Genomic DNA, 23,550 nt, shown 5'->3' on the forward strand with positions numbered 1-23,550 from the left:
AAAAACCTCCACATTCACACACATATATTTTTCTCTGGATCATAAATAAGATATAAATTTTCTAAAGTTTAAAATGCTATGGGAAAGAAATACTACTATATATTGTTAAAAATATTAAATTTAAAAAATAGACAATATTTAGCTTACTGTTATGTAATTTACTTTTTATTTTTCTATCTGCCATCATGTATTGGACAACTTTCCCACCAGTGTAGTTATATCTCATTTTTGTAATGCCTGCCTACTATTCCATTGTGTGGATGAACTGCTTAATGGTAAAGTACTCACCTGCAAATGCAGGAGACGTGGGTTTGATCTCTGGGTCAGGAAGATCCCTTGGAGAAGGAAATGGCTACCTGCTCCAGTATTCTTGCCTGGAGAATTCCATGAAGAGAGGAACCTGGCATGCTCCAGTCCATGGGGTCACAGAGTCAGACGTGACTGAGTGACTGAACAACAAGCAACAATAGTTCAGCACCTTCTTTACTGACAGAAGTTGAGATTGTTATGCTGTTTTCTCCACGTGTATGATGTACACACATCTATGAGATTTTTTTTTTTTTAGATGAACTTCTATAAGTGGAAATGCTCAGGCAAGAGATCTAAACATTTTAAGGGCTAAAATTTACTTCCAAAGAGTCCTTTGGAAAGTTTTACAAGTTATACTCCCTACTAACAGTGTACTAGAATGTCCGTTTTCACATCAAATACGGACATTTAAAAACTTTGGGTTTGTGCTGCTAAGTGATTGTCCAGGAAATTTAAATCATATAAATTTCTCTCTACCAAGAAAAAAAAGAAAGAAAATTAAAGGAAAGAAAAATGAAAAACTTTTCTATTTTCTTATTCAATGATTGTATCATGATTTTTGGTGTCATTTTGATTACTGGGAAAAATGTTTACTTTTATATGTACCTTCTACACAGAAAATGATAGGAGAACTATATTGTGTTTTTCACCTCCTAGCAACTGATCCATTAATGGATGCTCTCTGCCCATTTTCCTACTGAAGAGCTGGTGTCATTCTTGAAGATTTATAGAAGCTTTCCAAAGCCCAAAGTCTTTAAATCACTAGCACTGATGCTCTTGGAAGGCTCCTAACACATAAAAATATATTTTTATTACACATACATTAGAGTAGATATTTACTCATAAATTATTTCTATTATAAAACAGCTGATTCAGACATACTTTTAGTCAAGCATTTTGCTACATCTTTAATGTAAGCCATGTGCTCAGCATCTGTTGTCTGAAGCTTCAGGGAAAGAGGAAATTTAGGCATAGAATGTTGTTATCCATAAACATGGCACAAACCCTTGAAAAAACTTAAGGCGTTGAGATGGTTCAGTACAGTGTGAGGTGTTAGACAAATTGGTTTATTTTGGTTGCTTCATCTCTCTCATTCTCTCTTTTAGTCAATATGTATACTGACTGCCTTTCACGTGATTAAAAACCATGCTGGTTACTTATATACTGTGGAAGTATGAAGGTATTAGACTATTGGCCTTGGAGTTGTACTAGCCTAAATAATAAACTGATACCGAATAAAATGCTTCTGAGGCTTCAGATTAGCTGTATAAGAAATATCTAATAAAGGGAAGTTTCAGCCATCCAATTCCAATTGATCCTATTGTTTCATTTTCAACATATTTTAAAGAACAGAGAAATGCATTATATTCTCATGCCCTTAAGAACTGTTAGTAGTAGTAGTGTCATATAATTAAGCACAAATACTGTTTTAATAGAATACTAAAATAACATCTAGCTAATAGTCATGGTTGGCTTTGGTTTTTCAGGTTTATGCACAGTGTGTGATCCCTGTGTTATGAGATAAATTCATGTCTCAAATATTAACTTCAGTTGGAAATTGTCACATTGTGCTCTTGATGTTCCCCTTGTGTTAGCCTTTATGGAAATGAGAATTGGGTTTCATGTTCATTTGAAAGATAAATAAAAAGAAACTCAGCAAAATTATTAAATGAGATTAAGCCTTCTGAATTGTGAACTTGCTAATATTTTCCTTTTGATTTTTGTTTGTTTGAGTTTTGAGTTTACTTTTTATTTGCAATTGTTCTTTATTTTGGAAAATATGTCTATTGTTTGCTATCCTTTGAAATTTCCAAAGGCCAATCACAAATTATAATTTATCAGATGAAATAACATGGGAATATTTGACAAAAATCAGTGGATCTGATGACCTTTGATGAAGCCTGCAACTATGAGATAATATAGAAAAAAATATCTCTGGGAAAAACTCAGTAGAATGGAGTCCATAAATAGTGCTGAACATTTAAGCTGATGCACGATTTTTTAGAATTTTAAACAAGGATGTCAATAATATAGAGAAGTATTGTTTGTAAAAATAGATTCTTTTCAGGGTGGAATGATAAACTAAAGATTTCAGAAATTCAACATCACACATTTTCTCGGGAACCAACAAACAGAAATAGTCTGTTTTCTTTCATTAAAATTGATTTGATTTTAATTTTGACAGTCACTGGAAGTTTATCTATCATCTACACTTTTGAGAGCAAAGCAAGAAAATGGATCCTCTGAATAGGATTTTTCTGTGATTTGGGTAGTTGTCATTACTAGAAGGTTTTGTGTGAATAATAGATGCCAAACTTGGCTTGACTCCTCATTTCCAGTCTTTTTTACTTCTTTTGTATCGAATTGCTAATAACTAGCTTCATCTTTTGTCACCAAAAGAGAATGGCTTTTTGTTTGCCCACAGAACTGTATTACCCTGTGCTGTGCTATGAGTTATCACGAGATGATAATCCACTCCTTTGGAAATGGGTCCGTGAATCCACAGGCACTTCCACAAATAACAGACTGCAGGCTGTTGAGCAGACACTTTTATACCCCTTTTGAATGCTGTTTATTAAATCTGCAGAGAAACTGGCTGGCTGAAAGAGAAAACTACACCAGCTAGGCCTGTTTCCCTGGCTGTGGAAACAGGTTCTTCTTCCTCAGAGGGAATAGTCCATGAGAAACCTGAGTAACTTTAATGCGTTTTAGACAATCTAGCTGTCCATGTATGGTTCATTCCCAAGCCTTCTTTAGTATTAAGGATTTCAAGAACAACAGTCTAGGATGTTCTAAAAACAGAACTGATGAACAACAGACACTTTGTATTACAATCCAATGTTCCCATAAGGAAATCAAATATATATATACTGGAGAATCAATTTTCATGCTTTCTTTGTCACTTGGGATGTCTATAGTATATGCTTGCATCAGTCAGGGAAGCTCAACCACTGTGCGTTAGGAGGTAAGGGATTTATTATAGGAATTAGAGTGCCCACGATGTGGGGAGAGGTGGAGGTCCACGTGGGAACTGGAGCAGCTGTGAGTCAGAAGCCAAGTGCAGCCGGTCACCCAGGTGGATGGGGAAGGGGAAGGTTGTGGAGGGCATTGGGGGGCTGTGCCTCTGTGTAGTAGCCTCCTCTGTGGGTTTCCTGCCTAGTGTCTGGTGGTCGACTCAGGCTTCCGCTGGTCAACAGGGTCAGCTCCATAGACTCATGAGACGCAGAGTGGAGGAGTGAGGATGTGTTGCAACCTGCCAGCATCTCTGCATCTTCTATCACCACGTCTAATCATGGTGACCTCCGGGGAGCAATGGCTGCTGTTTCACTTCTGCTTCCAAATCTCTTGTGAATTCCTCCTTGTCATGGTTGTTTAGTCAATAAGTTGTGTCCAACTCTTTGGAACCCCATGGACTGTAGCTCACCAGGCTCCTCTGTCCACGTGATTGTCCAGGCAAGAATACTGGAGTGGGTTGCCATTTCCTTCTTCAGGGGATCTTCCTGACCCAGGGATCAAACCCATGTCTCTTATGTCTCCTGCATTGGCAGGAGAATTCTTTGCCGCTGAGCCACCAGGAAGCCCAGTTACTCCTTGGGCCAACTTTAACTCAGAACCACACATGGAAGAGCCATCTAGGAAATGAAGTTCCAACTTACCCAAGTTGACCCATTACAAACTCTCATGGTATTTAACAGAACAGAGAGATTGCATAGGAAAATAACTTCTCTATTCTGTCTTAACACATACTAGAATAAAAGAGAATGCCTTAAAAATATATATCTTAGAAATAATGGTAAGAGTGTAACCCTATAGCTTTCAATTTTTATACACTTCCTCATTAGTAGATGGCTTTCAAAGTATCAAAAACTGTAGTGCAGTAAATATTTCAAGGTCAAATTTTCATGTAGGTGATTCTTGAGTAGCTGTGTTATATATGCCAGGCCATCTCTTCCTATCTTAGCTTTCTCATGAGTGTCCATGTCCTTTTTACACCACCATTTTATAAAACCATCAGTTATGGAAAGATGGGTAAAGGAAGATACATAGGCAATCTATGAACTCTGAATTTTTCTGTGTTCTAACACATTAAGTAAGAAAAAAGGAAGATGCATTGGTTGAATGTATTTCCCATCTATATTAAACTAGAAAATATTTTTTTTCAGTGTAAATATGCAAGCAAATAAAAGTTTCCCACATTAAGCAACATCAGGTTTTGCAAAAGCATTACCTTATTTCTAAACCATCCAAAGACTAGGGCTTTGCTGTATTTGGCTTTCCTGCACAGGAATGCCAGCCATCATCAACTGACTAGACCAGAGGTTCCCTAACTTACTCTCTTCACAGCACCCTTTTTGTCTTGGTAACTTTTTAAAGTCTTCTTAGGTCAAAAGAAATATCTAATAGTTCCATTTAATTTACTTTATGTACAAACTAATTTTTTAATGAAGTTAATTCAGATCCAAGCAGCTTAAAAGTCATAGCTCACATGGTATTTAGTAAGTGACAGTTTGTTTCCCTATGCATATCTCTGTGAAAGCACTGAAGCACCAAGGGTACCACAGCACATCGTTTGGGAACTGCAGGGCTAAAATGAGAACAAAGTTCTCTTTTGCCTCATTTCTTTTCCTGGACTCTTTCCAGATAATTTATCTGAGTGGCTGATATTCTATTTTTAAAAAATTTATCAGTGCAACTCTTAAGCACTGTTTCTGAACTCCAGTCTACTGAGTGTATTCCCAAATAGATATGGATAGATATAGGTATGGCACAGTGGTAAAGAATCCACCTACCAATGTAGGAGACTCAGGTTTGATCCCTGTGTCAGGAAGATCCCCTGGAGGAGGAAATGGCAACCCACTACAGTATTCTTGCCTGGAGAATCCCCCAGACATTGGGACCTGGTGGGCTACAGTCCGTGGCATAGCAGAGTCAGACATGACTGAGCAACTGAATGCTCAAGCCTAGATATAGATGATATAGATATATATGATTTCCCCCTGCCCTCTGTTGGAGGGAATTGGTGTGTTGGTATTACGTACAATGATTGAAAAATACAATTTTTTTTTTTGGTTCTGCCTTTCCAAGAGCATTTTGCACCCCAGGGACAAAATTATTGTGTAATTAAGATTTCTGTAATGTTTGAGGGCTTGAGCAGCTTTTTCTGATTGCGACAGAGGAAATGCACTCCTTATTTTACAAAAGCAAAAGATACAGATTTCTGTCATTAGACTTACTAGAGCCAAGTTGTAGATGTTCTGACTCACCGTGGTCTTGGAACATTTGGAGTCAGGTTTTCAGCTGGAGTGATGATAAGCGTCTAGCTTCTCCACATCTCCTCGGAGGTGATGACAACATCTCAGACAGTGAAGAAGGAATCCCAGTGCAGCCCAGCCTCCTTGGAAAATTCTGGCAGCCTGAGGCAGTAGAGCCCTGATGTGGCCAATCAGAGCTATGCACAAAAGACTGGTGTGATGCTTGACTCGTGGAGCCCTGTGGGGATCCCTAGAAACACATTAGGAAATCTGTTTAAGTAATAAACTTCCTTAAGGAAAGGAAAGCTCAGAGGCACTGAGTATAAACTTACTCATGGGAGGGTAAACATTGAGATGTGTGTGTGTATGTGCACGCATGCACATGTGTACACATACTCAGTCGTGTCGGACTCTTTGTGACCTCATGGACTGTAGCCCACCAGGCTCCTCTGTCTGGTCCATAGCATTTCTCAGGCAAGAGTACTGGAATGGGTTGCCAGTTCCTCCTCCAGGGAATCTTCCCGACCCAGGGATCGAACCTGTGTCTCTTGCGTCTCCTGCATTGCAGGCAGATACTTGACTGCTGTGCCACCTGGGAAGCCTCAAACATTGAGATACTTGGTTCCATAGCCAGTTCTTTGTCTTTTGTGCAGGAGTCACTGACGACAGCCCACCCCCCAGGGTCCTGTTTCTATCCTTTGCTACTTGATGGAGGATGGTTCTCTCCTACTGGTAATGAGAAGAGTTTGTAAGTACAGATAGGTTGCCAGAGCAGGAAGACACATTGCGTGAATATAGGTTTTGTCGAGTTCAGAAGCACTCTCCCTTCAGGCTATGTGTGATAATTTGAAACAAGTTCTCCATCCAAACAGCGGCTGGGGAAGCCTGCTTTTCCCCTTTTTTATTCTAGCTCATTCTGGTCATCTTGGATCAAATGATTCACCCCAAAGCCACCTTCATCATTTTGGAGAGTTTCATATGAAACCCAGGAGGTTTTGGAAAGTTTCATGTAAAAAAGAATCTTGGCTGCCCACACTGTTATTTGAGAATCCCCCTTAATTTAACTGCACCTCCTTTCTTCCCCCTCAAAAACTATATATCCAAATGTCCCTAAAGTCTCATTTACTCCATGAAATCTTCCGTGATGAAACATTTTTGATTCAAGTAACTCTGAACATTTAATGAACTCTCGCTCTCTCTCTTTTTTTTAAACTGTTCCACCTTCCGAACTACTTGTGCAACAAACCAAATTCAAGTGCCCTCTGATGGCATTTGTGAATGGAGACAGATGCAGTCTCCATTTTGCATGCCAACACAGAGAAATAGCATCCACGCTCCTTATGATTCATTTTGAAAGTTCAGGTTAATTAATTTTAGCCTAAAGAACTCTGACAACGTGGAAAATTCGTTAAGGAGTTTATTGGAAGAGACACGTCTGCTGCTCCTGAGGAAATTTCCTTAACATTTCTCTTTCCTCTTAAGTACTTGAATTCTCAGAGTAACCTTTTATATCTTTCCATAGGGTGGAAGTGGAAGAGCAGTATGACAGATCAGAGCCAAAGCACTTAACTGAAACAGACATTTGCAGATCTTTAAAAGAATATGTTTAACTCCCATTGGAGTTCATTTTTTCATAGTTTTGTATTAAATTAGAAAAAAGCATGGTTTGAAAGTGAAGGTATTCCAAAAAAGCTGGAAAGCTGTGGCTAGATTTATGAAGTTGTAATTATTTTGATAAAATTGGTTTTTTAAATGAAATGTTTTCAGTGTTTTAATGGTATTTGTTACTTAGAGGAATCCTGCAGCAAAGTGAAAGAAAGTTAGTCACTCAGTCGTGTCTGACTCTCTGTAATCCCATGGGCTGTAGCCCACCAGGCTCCTCTGTCCATGAAATTCTCCAGGCAAGAATACTGGAGTAGGTTGCTATTCCTTTCACCAGGGGATCTTTCCAACCCAGGTCTCTCTCATTGCAGACAGATTCTTTACCGACTGAGCCGCCAGGGAGTGATTAATCCTGCAGCAGATTTTGCTAAACAGATGAAGGCAGGGGTGCCTTCTCTTATTCTAGGGTGCTAGGGGTGTGTGTGTGGATGGATGGATGGAGGACGGGTAGGAAAACATTTGTTGAAAGGTTAGAGCCTGTCTCTCTGTATTTGTACAAACATCATCTCAGTGACCATAAGTCTCTTGGGTTTCCTTTTCGGACTGCAGGCTTCAGAGTGGACTGCTATTAACCGGCATATTTCTCAGGGTGGCCTCTGGATTTAATGTTCATATGTAGCTACATCCTCTTTCTCAGTTTGTTATTGTTTCTCTTTTTCTCCTTTTCTTTCTCTCTCTTCCTATCTCATGTGTTTCTCTGTCTCTGTTTTTCCATCAAACACACACACACACGCACACACACGCACACACACGCACACACTCGTCTCCCATATGGCTTTAGTTGCACACGCCTAGTTTCTCTGTGCTTGGGCCAAACCACACAAGCAGTACAGGCTAGAGAGACAGTTTTCTGTATGCTTCTCATCTTTCATCTATGAAGGAGAAGAATTATGAATTTATAATCATAATCAATGATTATGATTATACATCGATGTTGTTTCCATGGACTTATTGTATTTTCTATCTTGGTATGAAGGAAAAATGGGAAGCTGGTGGGCAGATCTGAGAAAATTCAAGGAGGCTTTTATACATTACAATTCAGGCAAAGAAAACAAGGTATCAGTATATTTCCTATGAAAACTGAAATCACAGGTAAATCCCCATAGGGTAGTTGGAAATAAAACTGAGACTTGGCTTGGGGGAGAGAGCACCGCAGGTCAGATGTCTGATAAAAAGAAAGAAATGTCTAGAGTGAGAAAGTATCAAATGATATTTTAGATAAATGTATGGATATTTTCTTGGCCAAATAGCATGTGGGATCCAGTTCACCAACCAGGAATTGAACCGGTGCCCCCTGTATTGGAAGCGTGGAGTCTTAACCACTGGACCTCCAGGGATGTCTCAAATATATGCCTTTTTAAGGAAAAAAACTCACATCCTTCTATGACTCAGATAGTAAAGAATCTGCCTGCAGTGTAGGAGATCCAGATTCAATCCTTGGATCAAGAAGACCCCCTGGAGGAGGGAATGGCTACCCACTTCAGTGTTCTTGCCTGGAGAATTCCATGGACAGAGGAGCCTGGTGGGCTACAGTCCATGGGGTCGCAGAGAATCAGACAGGACTGAGCGACTGAGCACACACACAACATTGCAGTAAATGATATTCCGTGTGCTATATTGTTTAAATGTATTGATTACACAGATAAAGAGTTGTGTCCAGCAATGCACTGGTCTAAATGGCCATGTTCCATTCTGTATTTGTTTCTCTTCCCATCCGTACCCTCTTCCTCAATATTCATCTCTTTGGTCAGACACACAGTTCCTCCCAGAAATGGATCCTGATTTGTACTGGTGGGGACTGATATGTGCCTGGGATTTAGGACCAGGATACTTGCTCCTTGGAAGGAAAGCTGTGACAAACTTAGTGTATTAAAAAGCAGAGACATCACTTTTCTGACAAAGGTCCGTATAGTCAAAGCTATGGTTTTTCCAGTAGTCGTGTATGGATTCGAGAGCTGAACCATAAAGAAGGCTGAGCACCAAAGAACTGATGCTTTCAAACTGTGGTACTGGAGAAGACTCTTGAGAGTCCTTTGGACTGCATGGAGATCAAATCAGTCCATCATAACGGAAATCAACTCTGAATATTCATAGGAAGGACTGATGCTGAAGCTAAAGCTACCACACTTTGGCCACTTAATGCAGAGAGCTGACTTATCAGAAAAAAAACCGATGCTGAGAAAGACTGAAAGCAAAAGGAGAAGGGGGCTGCAGAGGATGAGATAGTTAGATAGCATCACTGACTCAATGGACATGAATTTGAGCAAACTCTGGGAGATAGCAAAGGACAGGGAAGTCTGGCATGCTGCAGTCCATGGGTCACAAAGAGTCGGACATGACCTAGCCACTGAACAACAGCAAACTAAGAAGTTAGGAGAAACAATGAGTAAAGAACAAAGCTGATAAGCAGCAGTGACAACAGGTGACAGTGACAGACACTTAGTTGCCTTGTATCGGGTACAGAAGGCATCTCGCAGAACTGTTTTAACTATTATCTAACTAATATCTCCCTGGTTTAATCTTCTTAGTGGAAATCCCACCTGCCTACTGTGCACATTTCTCCTTGAATTAATGCTTAAGAATATCCATGTTTGGATTTTCTTCCCTCCTATCTCCCTATTGCCCAGTAATGATTTTCGTTACCTGCTCCTGTCTGTGCCGACTCACTTCTGAGATAAGATAAGCCTATAACCAAAACGCATAACCATGGATCCCATTCCCTACCCAGGAAACTCTCGTCCTGATCCTGAAGCTTTCCTATTGCCAAGCCAGCTGAAATATCTACCTTTCCTGTGCCAGGCTGGCTGAACTATCTGTCCTTACAAAAATATTATAATCAGGCTAAGAGGTGAATCAGCTCTCGAGAAGACAATTAGGTGAGTATCAGGGAAACCTTTAGAAAAGGGGAGAGTAAAGGCAATTAGAGAACTTCCTGTAGAAGTTATCTGTAGGTGCTGAAAGTTAGGAATGTGATGAGAGAATATGATGATTTTCCTGGAAACATTTATTAAACGTTTACAATGATCCTGGCACCTTGATTATGATAGCTAATCAGTTTACCATTGCTTCTACACTTTTTGCAAGGGCAGGAATTAATTCAGGGCATTTATGTGAACAGATAGAATAAGCATGCCTGGCTGAAGGAGAAATACTTAGGTTAAACAAGCAATTAAATTTCAGACTGCAGGCCTCCACTTCTGACCTAAATGTGAGGCTGGCTGCATTGACCACAGAATGGATGGACCCAGCTCTCTGGACCTTTAAAATGTACATTTCAAGTGATTATGACATGCTATCAAATTTTTAATTACTGATGATTAATAGTGATTTATATAAAGGTATTTGTTAAACACTTGCTACTAGCTAACACGCAAGGATAAATTAGAAGGACTGCAACTCTCATGTAGTTTATATTGTAATAATACACAGATGTTTTTAACCCAAAGCTAAAATTTAAACAGAGGACTTTCCAGGTGGCTCAGACTATAAAGAATCTGCCTGCAATGCAGGAGACATGGGTTTGATCCCTGAAGAAGGAAATGGCAACCCACTCCAGTGTTCTTGCCTGGAGAATCCTGTGGACAGAGGAGCCTGGTGGGCTACTTTTTCATGGGGTCATGAAAGAGTCAGACATGACTTAGCGACCAAGGCAACAAAATTTAAATAGCATGACATAGATACAGAAACAACTGAGAAAAAGAACTTGCTGATGAGATTTCAAGAAAAACTTTGTGTGAAAAAAGAACACTTGAGCTGGAGTTTGAAGATGGTTATGAAATTATTTCTGCTACTGTGGATAGAAAATTTTGCCTGCTGTATCAGCAAACAAAGGATGCTGTGGCCAATAGGTGCTCAGCCACTACCAAGCACCCCCCCACCCCCCACCGCCCCGCAGCGGTGAACCCTGAGGGAACTCAGTACGGAGACAAATGGGCTGTCTACTGCCAAGCCCTCAGCCATGCTGCCACCCCTGAGAGTGCACCCTGAAGGCATTAAGATGGAAAAGAATAGGATACTGGCCCTAGATAGCTAAGGTGCATATCAAAGGAATGATTTCAGTGAGCCCAGACTCTTGCAAAATTCATCAACTTAAGATATCTGGTTTTCTTTAATGAACAGTAATCTTTTGATGTTCCAACTACCTGGTATTTTGTTGCTAAAACTCCTATATATCCTGGTTCCTCCCCTACCTCTTCAGAACCATCCCTCAGAGCTATCTGAGAGGCTGCCTCCTGGACTTGAAGTCCTCAGAAAGTCCACCAAATAAAATATATAAAACGTGAGTTCAATCCCTGGGTGGGGAAGATCCCCTGGAGTAGGACATGGCAACCCATTCTAGTATTCTTGCCTGGAGAACTCCATGGACAGAGGAGCCTGGCGGGCTACAGTCCATGATATGGCAAAGAGTTGGACATGATTGAATGACTAACGCTTTCACTTTCTTTCCCTCAGCTTTTAGGTTGTGCATTTTTATTCAGTCAATAATACCAAGGCAGTCCATGTTTACTTTTGAAAGATTGTAAAGTGTAGATACACTTAACACACACACATACACACACACACACATAAAATGATCCCCTGGTCCATAAAGAATCCACATGTATACATAGGTGTGTATTCCCTGACTCTCTTGATATAAATATGAATGTGGATATGTAAAACATAGGTACAATTATACATGAGTATATACATAATTAAATATGTTAATTTTAAAAAATAGAAACATTTTGTGTATGATGGTTTTTATTTCACCAAACAACACACCAGGGATATCATTCATGGGAATTGATATTAATGTATAGAATCATGTTTTATTGCCTGAATACCATGTTGTATGTAGATGTATTCAGTTCAGTTCAGTTCAGTCACTCAGTCGTGTCCAACTCTTTGTGACCTCATGGACTGCAGCACACCAGGCCTCCCTGTCCATCACCAACTCCCAGAGTTTGCTCAAACTCATGTCCATTAAGTCAGTGATGCCATCTAACCATCTCATCCTCTGTCATCCCCTTCTCCTCCCACCTTCAATCTTTTCTAGCATCAGAGTCTTTTCAAATGAGTCAGCTCTTCGCATCAGGTGGCCAAAGTATTGGAGTTTCAGCTTCAACATCAATCCTTCCAATGAATATTCAGGACTGATTTCCTTTAGGATGGACTGATTGGATCTCCTTGCAGTCCAAGGGACTCTCAAGAGTCTTCTCCAACACCACAGTTCAAAAGCATCAATTCTTCAGCGCTCAGCTTTTTTTATAGTCCAACTCTCACATCCATACATGACTACTGGAAAAACCATAGTCTTAACTAGATGGACCTTTGTTGGCAAAGTAATGTCTCTCTTTTTAATATGCTGTCTAGGTTGGTCATAACTTTCCTTCCAAGGAGTAAGTGTTTTTTTTAATTTCATGGCTGCAGTCACCATCTGCAGTGATTTTGGAGCCCAAGAAAATAAAGTATGCCACTATTTCCACTGTGTCCCCATCTATTTCCCATGAAGGGATGGGACCAGATGCCATGATCTTAGTTTTCTGAATGTTAAGCTTTAAGCCAACTTTTTCACTCTCCTCTTTCACTTTCATCAAGAGGCTCTTTAGTTCTTCACTTTCTGCCGTAAGGGTGGTGTCATCTGTATATCTGAGGTTATTGATATTTCTCCCAGCAATCTTGATTCCAGCTTGTGCTTCATCCAGCCCAGCATTTCTCATGATGTACTCTGCATATAAGTTAAATAAGTAGGGTGACAACATACAGCCTTGATGTACTCCTTTTCCTATTTGGAGCCAGTCTGTTGTTCCACATCCAGTTCTAACTGTTGCTTCCTGACCTGCATACAGACTTCTCAAGAGGCAAATCAGGTGGTCTGGTATTCATAACAACAGAAATTTATTTCTCATGGTACTAGAGCCTGGGAAGTCCAAGATCAAGAACTTGGAAGATTCAGTGTCTGGTGAAAACTCTCTTCCTGGGTCAAACCTAGAACCTTCTTGCTAACTCCTCACATGGTGGAAGGAGCTAGGGAATTCTATGGGATCTCTTTAATAAGGGCACTAATCTCATTCACAAGGTCTCCACCCTCATGATGTAGTCACCTTCTAAAGGACCCACCTTCAGATACCGTCACATCAAGGATGAGGATTTCAACAAGTGAACTTTTAGGGTACACAGACATTCAAACCATAACAGGAAAGTAATAAAGTTAAAGAAATATGGTTGAATAGTTAGGATAGGACCAGAATTTGCCTTTAAAGATAGATCAAATAATGTAGAGCTATCAGTAGTCAGTGTTCAATGGCTTTTAATCTAATGGTATGGATAGAATCTGCAGGTTTTCTTTCTTTAGAATCACTAAGGGTTTGGGAAAATTCCTGTATTGTTGGTATTATTGCTTCAGTGCTTTATACTGCTGAAGAGCTACATAAGTGCTTTTGATAAACAACAAAATACCTAGTTTTCAGAAATCATCCGTGCTTGACTGATGGCCTCAAATGGTGAAAGTTTTGTCAATGCTGCTCTCAATGTGAGAGTCGGTGTGTTCGGTGTCCAAGAAATCATAGTAGAAGCTGGTTGTCATATTTAATCATTCCACATCCACCCCCAGCTACTACAAGAGATTTTTTTTTTGTCTTTCTTTTTAAAAAATTGAATTTGTTACAATACTGCTTCTGTTTTCTTTTTTCCTTTTTTTTTTTGGGCCATGAGGCATGTGGCATCTTAGCTTTCTGACCAGGGATAGAACCCACACCCTCTGCATTGGAAAAGAACCCATACCCTCTGCATTGGAAAGCGAAGTTCCAACCACTGGCCTGCTGCAGAAGTCCCTGACAGTGATTTTTTTAAATGCAACTTTAATTTTTCTTTTCCTCATGTGCTATGAGCAAGGTCTTCTAAAGTGGCAGCACCACAAAGCTTCTTAAACAGTAACAAGAGGGAGATGGAAAATCCATGAGGATGCACACAGCCAGCTGTTTTCATTTGGGAAGGAGTTTCATTACGCTTCTTTGAATTTCCCCTCACACTGGGAAGTCATCATTATTCTGGCTTTCCTCCTGATGTTTTTATGACTTGGTTTATTTTAACACACGGTTCATTATTTGTTTTGGAAACCCTTCCCAATGCCACTTCAGCTTCACCAGTGAGATGTTTCATCATCTTTGTTGTCACTTCTTGCACCTTGGCTAAACTTTCATCATGGGTAAGGATGTGATGCTCTGAGACCGCAACGTCATGGTTCTGAAGAGGTCTCATTGGACTCTGACACTGTGACACTGTACACTCTGTGTCTGCTACACTCTGACACTATGCATGCGTGCTCAGTCGTGTCCGACTCTTTGCGACCCCATAGACGGTAGGCTCCTCTGTCCATAGGGATTCTCCAGGCAAGAATACTGGAGTGGGTTGCCATTTCCTCCTCCAGGGGATCTTCCCAATGCAGGGATCGAACTCAGTCTCCTGTGTCTCCGGCATTGTCAGGCAGATTATTTACCACTGAGCCACCTGGATGATTAGGTAAATCCAATAACTATGGATTAACTCTAAGAATGAAGAGATTTTGCACTATGACTTTCACATTCAATTTGGAAAAAAAAAAAGCCAAACCCTATTAATTCAATGAAATACTAACCACCGGCAGCAGAAGCAGGCCACTAAAAGGCATCTCTTTCCCTCTGCAAGCCTTTCTTTTCCGGCAGCAGAAGGGCTTCAGTGCAGAGTCACATGTTTGATTGGCTCTGCTTTCCAGCTGATGTTTACACTGCTGTATTCATCTTGCTCCAGTGGCTGTGACGTGCCACCCGGATGTGGCAAGGCTGACAGGGGATGTGAGGGGGACCAGACAGATGACAACGTCTCTGTCCTCCAGAGCCAGTACAGGATGATCTGTCACCTGATGATGGGCTACAGCCTGTCATTTATTTACTTACAGCTTTAATGTGGGTAAAATGAGCAGGGGCGGGGGCGGAGGCGGGGGGAGTGACATGAGGCGAAGAGAGAGTGAGTGGTTACAGGAAAGAAGACTCTGACAGAGCTTTTCTTGTCATCAAAATAACAACAAGAGCCATTTCGTACATCTCAATGGGCATGCCAGCCCAGGAACCAATTATTAACAGCATTCTGGGCAAGAAATCAGATTTGCAAAACAGGAACTTTAGCTATTTAGTCTGGGGGACATGGGGCAGACAGACCGTGCACTTGCCCCTTGATTATATGAAGTGCTCTGAATTTCTTGCACATTTCATTTCTGCCGTAGTCAGTGATGCTTTTTTGGCCAGCACATTTTCCTTTTCATTTCTTAAACTGCACACATTTTGCAAAGTAAATTTTATGTGCTGTGGATATCGTCATCCATGTATCCTTTTTGCTTTGCAAGTGCTGCCCAAAATCATTTATATAGCTCAGGAAACTCAAACAGGGATTCTGTATCAACCTAGAGGGGTGGGATGGGGAGGTGGATGGGAGGAAGGTTCAAAAGGGAGGGGATATATGTATTTTTGCCTATGGCTGATTCATGTTGAGGTCTGACAGTAAACAACAAAATTCTGTGAAGCAATTATCCTTCAATTAAAAAAAAACACATTTATAGTCTTGAAGCCAGAACCTCAAAACCACTGACCTTCTTATCTTATGGGATGATATCCTGGTGATGGGAAAGAACTGTGAAAATCTGGGGAGAATGACAGTAGACATTTTAAGTGTTCTGCTCATTTTGTAGGGATCAAACTGTGACTATTCATATTTTAAGGGGATTTGTAAACCAAATATATTGATCTTTGCCTGTATCTAAATGGATGAAATATTCCCGAGTTAAACAAATGTAATGAACAAAGTACATTAAATAGTTTATGTATAAATACAGATTTGAACTTTAGTAAAGTTTTAAAAAGACATCTCCAGTTTGGGGATTCTTTTCTTATTTTACAAGAACAGTCTTGTTAAGTCATGCATCCCTCCAGGAATTCTCTACATACTGATGATCTTGCCCTGAGGATGCGATGGTACAGGGAGAGCCTGCCCGGAAATATTCCTTTATGTGCCAAAGACCACGAAGCATTCACTAGCAATGTGGTTGATGAAGCGTAGGTACTGGGTCCAGGATTATGTCAATAAAATCCATCATGAAAAATGTGTGTGTGCATATTCAGTTATATCCAACTCTTTGCGACCCCATGGACTATAGCCCACCAGGCTCCTCTGTCCATGGGATTTTCCAGGCAAGAATACTGGAGTAGGTTGCCATTTCCTACTCCAAGGGATCTTCCTGTCCCAGGGATTGAACCTACATTACCTGTGTCTCCTGCACCAGCAGGCGGATTCTTTACCATTGCACCACCTGGGAAGCCACATTATGAAAAATATCCAGGAACTAACAGAATCCATAGGAAACACCGCCTCTGGGAAATCAGCACTGTAACATGTAGTAGCCAGAATCTAGCAATGCCGAGCTCGTGTGTTAGCGAGGCTCTGGTTCTGTGTGCCGTATCTAAATGCCTCTTCTGGCCTGTCTACATTTGTCCTGCACTCTCTCCATAGTAATCATCTTTCTTCTGGGCTCTCAGATTTGCAGCAACCCCTCAGCAAGCAGCCTGGGATCCAATAGGTCTCTCTTTTGCCCCATGAAGGCAAAATCTCTGAGGCAGCTGGACATGTCAATGTGATTTTCCGGAATCCTGGGAGGAATATTGCACTTTAATAGTCTGTGTCTGCTGTGGGAGAGGAAATGATTCCAGTTGGTGCTGAGAAGGTTGTTGGAGCAGATCAGATACACTTTACCCTGTGGGCCCATTGGCAAGACTTCCCTCAATGTCTCCCCTGTTCTTAGATATTCATGTCTCTTGGTGCTTCCGGCTGCAAGTTCAGATCAGAAAAGAACAGACTCTGCCGCTTCTCTCTACCGGGTCCCCAAAGCTAGAAATACAAGCTACACTTGACCTGTCGCCTCTCCTGTGGTCTTTTTGCCAAAGAGATTGAGATATGACCACGAACTCGGATGATCAAAGGGTCCTGTGGAGTCTGAGACTCCCAACCAGCAACCGGCTTTGCTCGTTTTGGGAGCTGGTAGTGTCCCCAGTCCCTGGTGTGTATAATTTGGCATATTCCAGTTTCACTTTGTGTTGACCCAGAGTCCCACTTCTTTCCTGAAGAATGTCAGGAGGGCTATACTTCCCTGGTGGACCTGTGGTTAAGACTCCATGCTGCCAATACAGGAGCCACGGGTTCAATCCCTAGTCGGGGAACTAAGATCCCACATGCCGTGCAGCATGGCCAAAAGATTAAAAAAAAAAAAAAAAAAAGAATGAGGAGGGAAGAGAATTCCATCCCCTGTTCTGTTTGTCAGTGTGTCTTTGAGACTGACAAGGGCTAGATTACCTGTCCTTGTCCTCCTGCCTTGGGAGGGGAATGTAATGAGTCTCACTTACAACTTAGCTGGATACTGTTTGCCTTGGATTTATGTGGACACGGGTGGTGCCTGGAGGGTCCAGGCCTTTACGGAGAACACCTGTTTTCATTTCTTCTGCCTGCATTATCGCTAGGTATGACATATGTGGGGTGGGGCCTTAGGTTATATTTGCAAGATCAGTGAGGTGAAGAGGGTTAAACATTAGGATTTTATTGCAGTTTAAGCTGTACTGTTCTCAACAGCTCCCCCTGGTTCTTTAGCCTTCTTATATCTCTGGTTATATGTTGTTAATACTGGTGATATGGGAGGAATTAGGAAGAAAGGGCAGAAGATTTCTGGAGCTGACCCTGCCTAAGAAATTTCCACCTCCAACTCCCCTATATACTAATAAATGTTTTATAATGTACCACACAGTCCAGTATAACATATAAAAATTTTAATAAGAAAAGAGGTATATAAAAGTGATTCATTATTGTTCTTCTGGCATGGCATATGCATGCTCAGTCATGTCCGACTCTTTTTGACCCCATGGACAGGCTCCTTTGTCCATGGACTTTTCTGGGGAAGGAATACTGCAGTGGGTTGCCATGCCCTCCTCCAAGGGATGTTCCCAACCAAAGGATCGAACCAACGTTTTTTGCATCTCCTGTACTGGCAGGCAGATTCTTTACCACTTGTGCCACCTGGGAAGCCCATTGTTGTTCCATCAAATATTAATTGAGGGCATCCTATGCATCGAGTCCTCTGTACTCTTTGAACCGTGGCCCTGATCTCAATCCCTGTAATATATAGAGTTAAAAAAAACTCACATCTTTTTATACGCCAAAACAGCTCTTCCTTATTTCCTGTCTTTCACATTCTTTTTTTTAGCAAAGGTGAGAAGTAAAAAATAATTATGATCCACCAGGACCTTTTCTGCTGAGACTGTAAGCAGTATCCAAATCCTTAATGTGTAATTCTTATCACTCACAGTTTTATTCTTGACCTGGATGGGATGCTGATTCCATCCAGTATCAGTCTATTCATGAAAAGCTCTAAACACAAAATTATATCAAATGTAATAATAGATAAGCAGCTTGACTGAATCATATATTTGCCACTGAATGTCACTGCCCTGTAATACCTGTGAGCAGGGATAATGCTGAGGGTATGTATCCTATTCAGCAGCTGAGCCCTGATCAATGGAAGTGGAGATTGGCTACAAACAACTGGTGTAGCCTGATCCGTGCCACCTGCTGAAACTTACCCAGGTTGGGGAGCACCGAGGTGGGGTGGGGTGGTGGAGGAGAGTTGGTCTTGCTGGTGATGTGGAGCATAATTGATGAAGGCACATTGCCCTCTGTATGAGTTTCCTTGTTGTTGTGTAGTTGCTAAGTCATGTCTGACTCTTTGTGGCCCCATGGACTGTAGCCCACTAGGCTCCTCTGTCCATGAAGTTCTCCAGGCAAGAATAATGGAGTGGGTTGGCATTCCCTCCTCCAGGGATCTTCTGGACCCAGGGATCGAACCCGTGTTTCAGGTTCTTTACCATGAGCGCCACCTGGGAAGCCCTGTCTAGGTTAGATTTCCTCCCACTAGATCAATAAACAGGTTGATTTTCACCTTTTTTTCTTGTCACAATCCTCAGGGCAACCCCTTCCTCCCTATTATGTCCATATTCAGGTTTGCACTTAACCTTGAGGGTGAGGAATAAGTTAACTGAGCCTTTATGACCTTAGAATCAGTCTGAACTATGCTCTTGGCCAGGTTTCGCCAGCTTTTAAATGTCAGTTGAGTTGTGGAACCTTTCTGGGCCTCAGCTTTCTCATCTAAATGGAGAGAACAGTAATGTTCTTGTAGGATTATCTCCCTATGAGGAAAACAAACTTAATACACTTAAGGCATCAAGCAAAGTGCCTCCAAAACAGGAGCCCCTTTTTATGCTGTATATTTTATTATAGCCCAGAAGAAAGAGTGGAGACTCTGTGGTTTGGGTCTTTGAAAGCAGATGATAGTCTTAGGCATTGAAATATTGGGCATTATACATCTCAGATTTGTCGTCTATAAAATGATGGGGTCGGGGGTCTCTGAGTGCATTCAGTTCCATGATTTATAGGCAGAAGATGAAAGAGGATTGTAAAGAAGTCTCCAGTATATTAATTTAACTCTGAGCGATGTAAGCTTCAAATAAGGAGCACTTATGAAGCATCTGAATAAAATGTGAGGGGCAGAGAATCTCTGCAAGAGACCTAGAAAACTCCTGGTGTTGTTTCTATGTGTCAGATAAAGAAGTGACAAATGAGGCATTTCTTGCAAATTTAAGATTGCGTCGAGTTTATTCTTTTAAAAAAATAACCTTTACTTTTCATTCTTTCCAAAGGTAATTATATCACATTCACATTCCTTGAAGCACTTTGAAGACAACATGGGAATTGAAAGTTTTAGTATTTCCAAAGGAATTTAAAAACACTGAATGATGTCAGGCTCAGATCAAATAAAAATAACTTTTTCGGTCTCCATTGGTTAAAAATGTATGTCTTGTTTTCAAGCATTTCCTTCCACAGTAGTTACATACCCGCAGAACACAGTTTGAAGCTTTTTAACTGGTGGTTTTTGACAACTCCAAAGCCCTTTCTCTCCTGCCCAAATGTTGCTTGTTCATGAACCCCACCAAGGAGGTATACATGGAAAAGAGAGAGGGGAATGGTTGGCCCGGTTCAGATAAACACATTATGTTCTTCTATCAGAAAATGTAGACATTTATGAGACATTTGTGAGAAAGCTGACTTGGAAACAGAATCTACATCGGGTAGCCCTGTCTGACACTGCAATCTTACTATTATTATTTTGTTAGAGAAAAATTGCTTTACAATGCTGTGTTGGATGCGTACATGCGTGCTCAGTTGTATCCGACTCTTGTGACCCCATGGACTGTAGCCCACAAGACTCCTCTGTGCATGGAATTTTCCAGGCAAGAATAGTGGAGTGGGTTGCCATTTCCTACTCCAGGAGATCTTCCCAACCCAGAGATCGAACTCGCCTCACCTGCATTGACAGACAGATTCTTGACCCTGAGGCACCTGGGAAGCCCACTGCTGTACAGCAACGTAAATAAGCCATAACTATACATATGTCCCTCCCTCTTGAGCCTCTTTTCCCATCTACATCCCACCCTTCTAGGTCATCACATAGCACCAGGCTGAGCTCCGTGTGTAATACAGTGGTTTCCCACTAGCTATCTCTTTCACACATGGTAGTGTATGAATGTGGGGTGGCACACTCGTGAAGAATCCTCTGCCAATATAGGAGACCCAAGAGACTCAGATTTGATCCCTGGGTTGGGCAGATCCCCAGAGTAGGAAATGGCTATCCACTTCAGCGTTCTTGCCTGAAAAATCCCATGCACAGAGGAGTCTGGAGGGCTACAGTCCGTGGGGGTCGCAAAGAATCGGACATGACAGCATGTGTGTACACATTTGCAGTGTATACATGTAAATGCTATTCTCTCAATGCGTCCCATCCTCTCCATCCCCCACTGTGTCCACAAGTCCATCCTCTATGTCTGCATCTATAGTCCTGCCCTGCAAATAGGTTCATCCGTACAGTTTTTCTAGATACCATGTACGTGCGTTACTACACAATATTTGTTTTTCTCTGATTTCCTTCACTCTGTATAACAGGCTCTAGGTTCATCCATTTCAGTTCAACTGACTCAAATTTGTTCCTTTTTATGACTGAGTGATATTCCATTGTATATATGTACCACAACTTCTTTATCCATTTGTCTGACACTACAGTCTTTTATAGAGATGGTGGATGAGAGTCTTATATGCTATTTGTACAAACATTAATACACTTAAAGCAACATTTAGAAGAAGTGGCTCCAAGTCCCCAGTCCCAATGCCATCCTTTCATGTTCTCTTCTGAGTCAGTCATTGTTCTGGACTACTTTCTAGACTTCTTTCTTGTTCCAACCACTTTGTCTCTTCTCTGCCATCTTTGCCTTTAAAAATTCAAATCAGAGTGATCTCATTCCTTCCCTAGACTTCGTACTGATTTTTAAGTGTTAGAACATGGTATCATCCTTTTATTATGAAAGACTCCTTGTTTGTTTATCCAACCCAGCATCAGTTCAGTTCAGTCGCTCAGTGGTGTCCAATTCTTTGTGACCCCATGAATTGCAGCACGCCAGGCCTCCCTGTCCATCTCCAACTCCCGGAGTTTACCCAAACCCATGTCCGAGTCAGTGATGCCATCCAACCATATCATCCTCTGTCGTCCCCTTCTCCTTCTGCCCCCAATCCTTCCCAGCATTAGGGTCTTTTCCAATGAGTCAACTCTTCGCATGAGGTGCCCGAAGTATTGGAGTTTCAGCTTCAACATCAGTCCTTCCGATGAACACCCAGGGTTGATCTCCTTTAGGATGGACTGGTTGGATCTCCTTGCAGTCCAAGGGACTCTCAACAGTCTTCTCCAACACCACAGTTCAAAAGCATCAATTTTTCAGTGCTCAGCTTTCTTCACCGTCCAACTCTCAACATCCATACATGACCACTGGAAAAACCATAGCTTTGACTAGACGGACCTTTGTTGGCAGAGTAATGTCTCTGCTTTTAAACATGCTATCTAGGTTGGCCATAACCTTCCTTCCAAGGAGTAAGCATCTTTTAATTTCATTGCTGCAATCACCATCTGCAGTGATTTTGGAGCCCAAGAAAATAAAGTCTGCCACTATTTCCACTGTGTCCCCATCTATTTCCCATGAAGTGATGGGACCAGATGCCATGATCTTAGTTTTCTGAATGTTAAGCTTTAAGCCAACTTTTTCACTCTCCTCTTTCACTTTCATCAAGAGGCTCTTTAGTTCTTCTTCACTTTCTGCCATAAGGGTGGTGTCATCTGCATATCTGAGGTTATTGATATTTCTCCCAGAAGTCTTGATTCCAGCTTGTGTTTCTTCCAGCCCAGCGTTTCTCATGATGTCCTCTGCATAGAAGTTAAATAAGCAGGGTGACAATATACAGCCTTGATGTACTCTTTTTCCTATTTGCAACCAGTCTGTTGTTCCATGTCCAGTTCTAACTGTTGCTTCCTGACCTGCATACAGGTTTCTTAAGAGGCAGGTTGGGTGGTCTGGTATTCCCATCTCTTGAAGAATTTTCCACAGTTTGTTGTGATCCACACAGTCAAAGGCTTTGACATAGTCAATAAAGCAGAAATAGATGTTTTTCTGGAACTCTCTTGCTGAGGAACCAGAGATCAAATTGCCAACATCCTCTGGATCATTGGAAAAAACCCAATGTCAACAGAGACCCAAATGAGCATACGTTAATATTTGGCTTTTGTGTAAGAATTTGTGCTACCTCCATAGTTCCATTTAGTTGAGAATCTGTTGGTTATGCCATGTGCCACCTCTGTGCTGTTGACAGTACAGTGAATGGATATGGGTTTCTACCTTCAAGTGGCTTTCAGTCTATAGGGGAGAAATGAAATTAGACATATGCTGTCTAAGCAGTGTCTTAGACAAAGTGTGTACTGGGAGGAGTTTTATCCAAGATCAGTACAACACAGTATGATAAAACTCTGTTCTCTCTGTTTCCCTTGTTCACAAAGTAAGTACGATTAGGATAGAAGATGATTTCGGCTTGATCATTCCATGTTGGTTGAGGGATCAAGCCTAATTTTGGTCTCCTCACAGTCCAGTTTGACTTTTCTGTGATGGTGCCATTCAATGTCCTGTAGCGAAACTGGGAAGGGGAGGGGCAGGCAGAATGGTCCAAGGAATGAGAACTGGAGCATAACACTCAACTTTTCTGTCTTTTTCCAGTCTAGGGAGTGGAAAGAATGAATCAAGTCTGCACGTATGCACAATTTCTCAAAGCAGGCTGGTTGCCAGCTTCGATTTTCAAAGTTCAATCAAGAAAATCTCTTCTTAACCTCCTCATCTTGTCTATGATT

At 41.3% G+C, this 23,550-nt stretch overlaps 1 protein-coding gene across 1 annotated transcript in view; it reads right to left on the reverse strand.

The window, feature by feature from the left end:
• Positions 1-550: 550 nt before the first annotated feature.
• LOC145516678 (uncharacterized) overlaps positions 551-23,550 on the reverse strand; it is a 744,489-nt gene continuing 721,489 nt past the window's right edge. The window contains exons 3-4 of the transcript XR_014061659.1: positions 5,345-5,811; positions 551-3,791 (exon numbers count right to left, since the gene is read on the reverse strand). The gene's annotated coding sequence lies outside the window, so the exon portion shown is untranslated. The remainder of the gene's footprint in view (positions 3,792-5,344; positions 5,812-23,550) is intronic.

This window comes from Giraffa tippelskirchi, chromosome 8 (genome assembly GCF_054371585.1).
Source record: "Giraffa tippelskirchi isolate mGirTip1 chromosome 8, T2T-mGirTip1v1.2.pri, whole genome shotgun sequence".
In the NCBI taxonomy this organism is placed as follows: domain Eukaryota; kingdom Metazoa; phylum Chordata; class Mammalia; order Artiodactyla; family Giraffidae; genus Giraffa; species Giraffa tippelskirchi.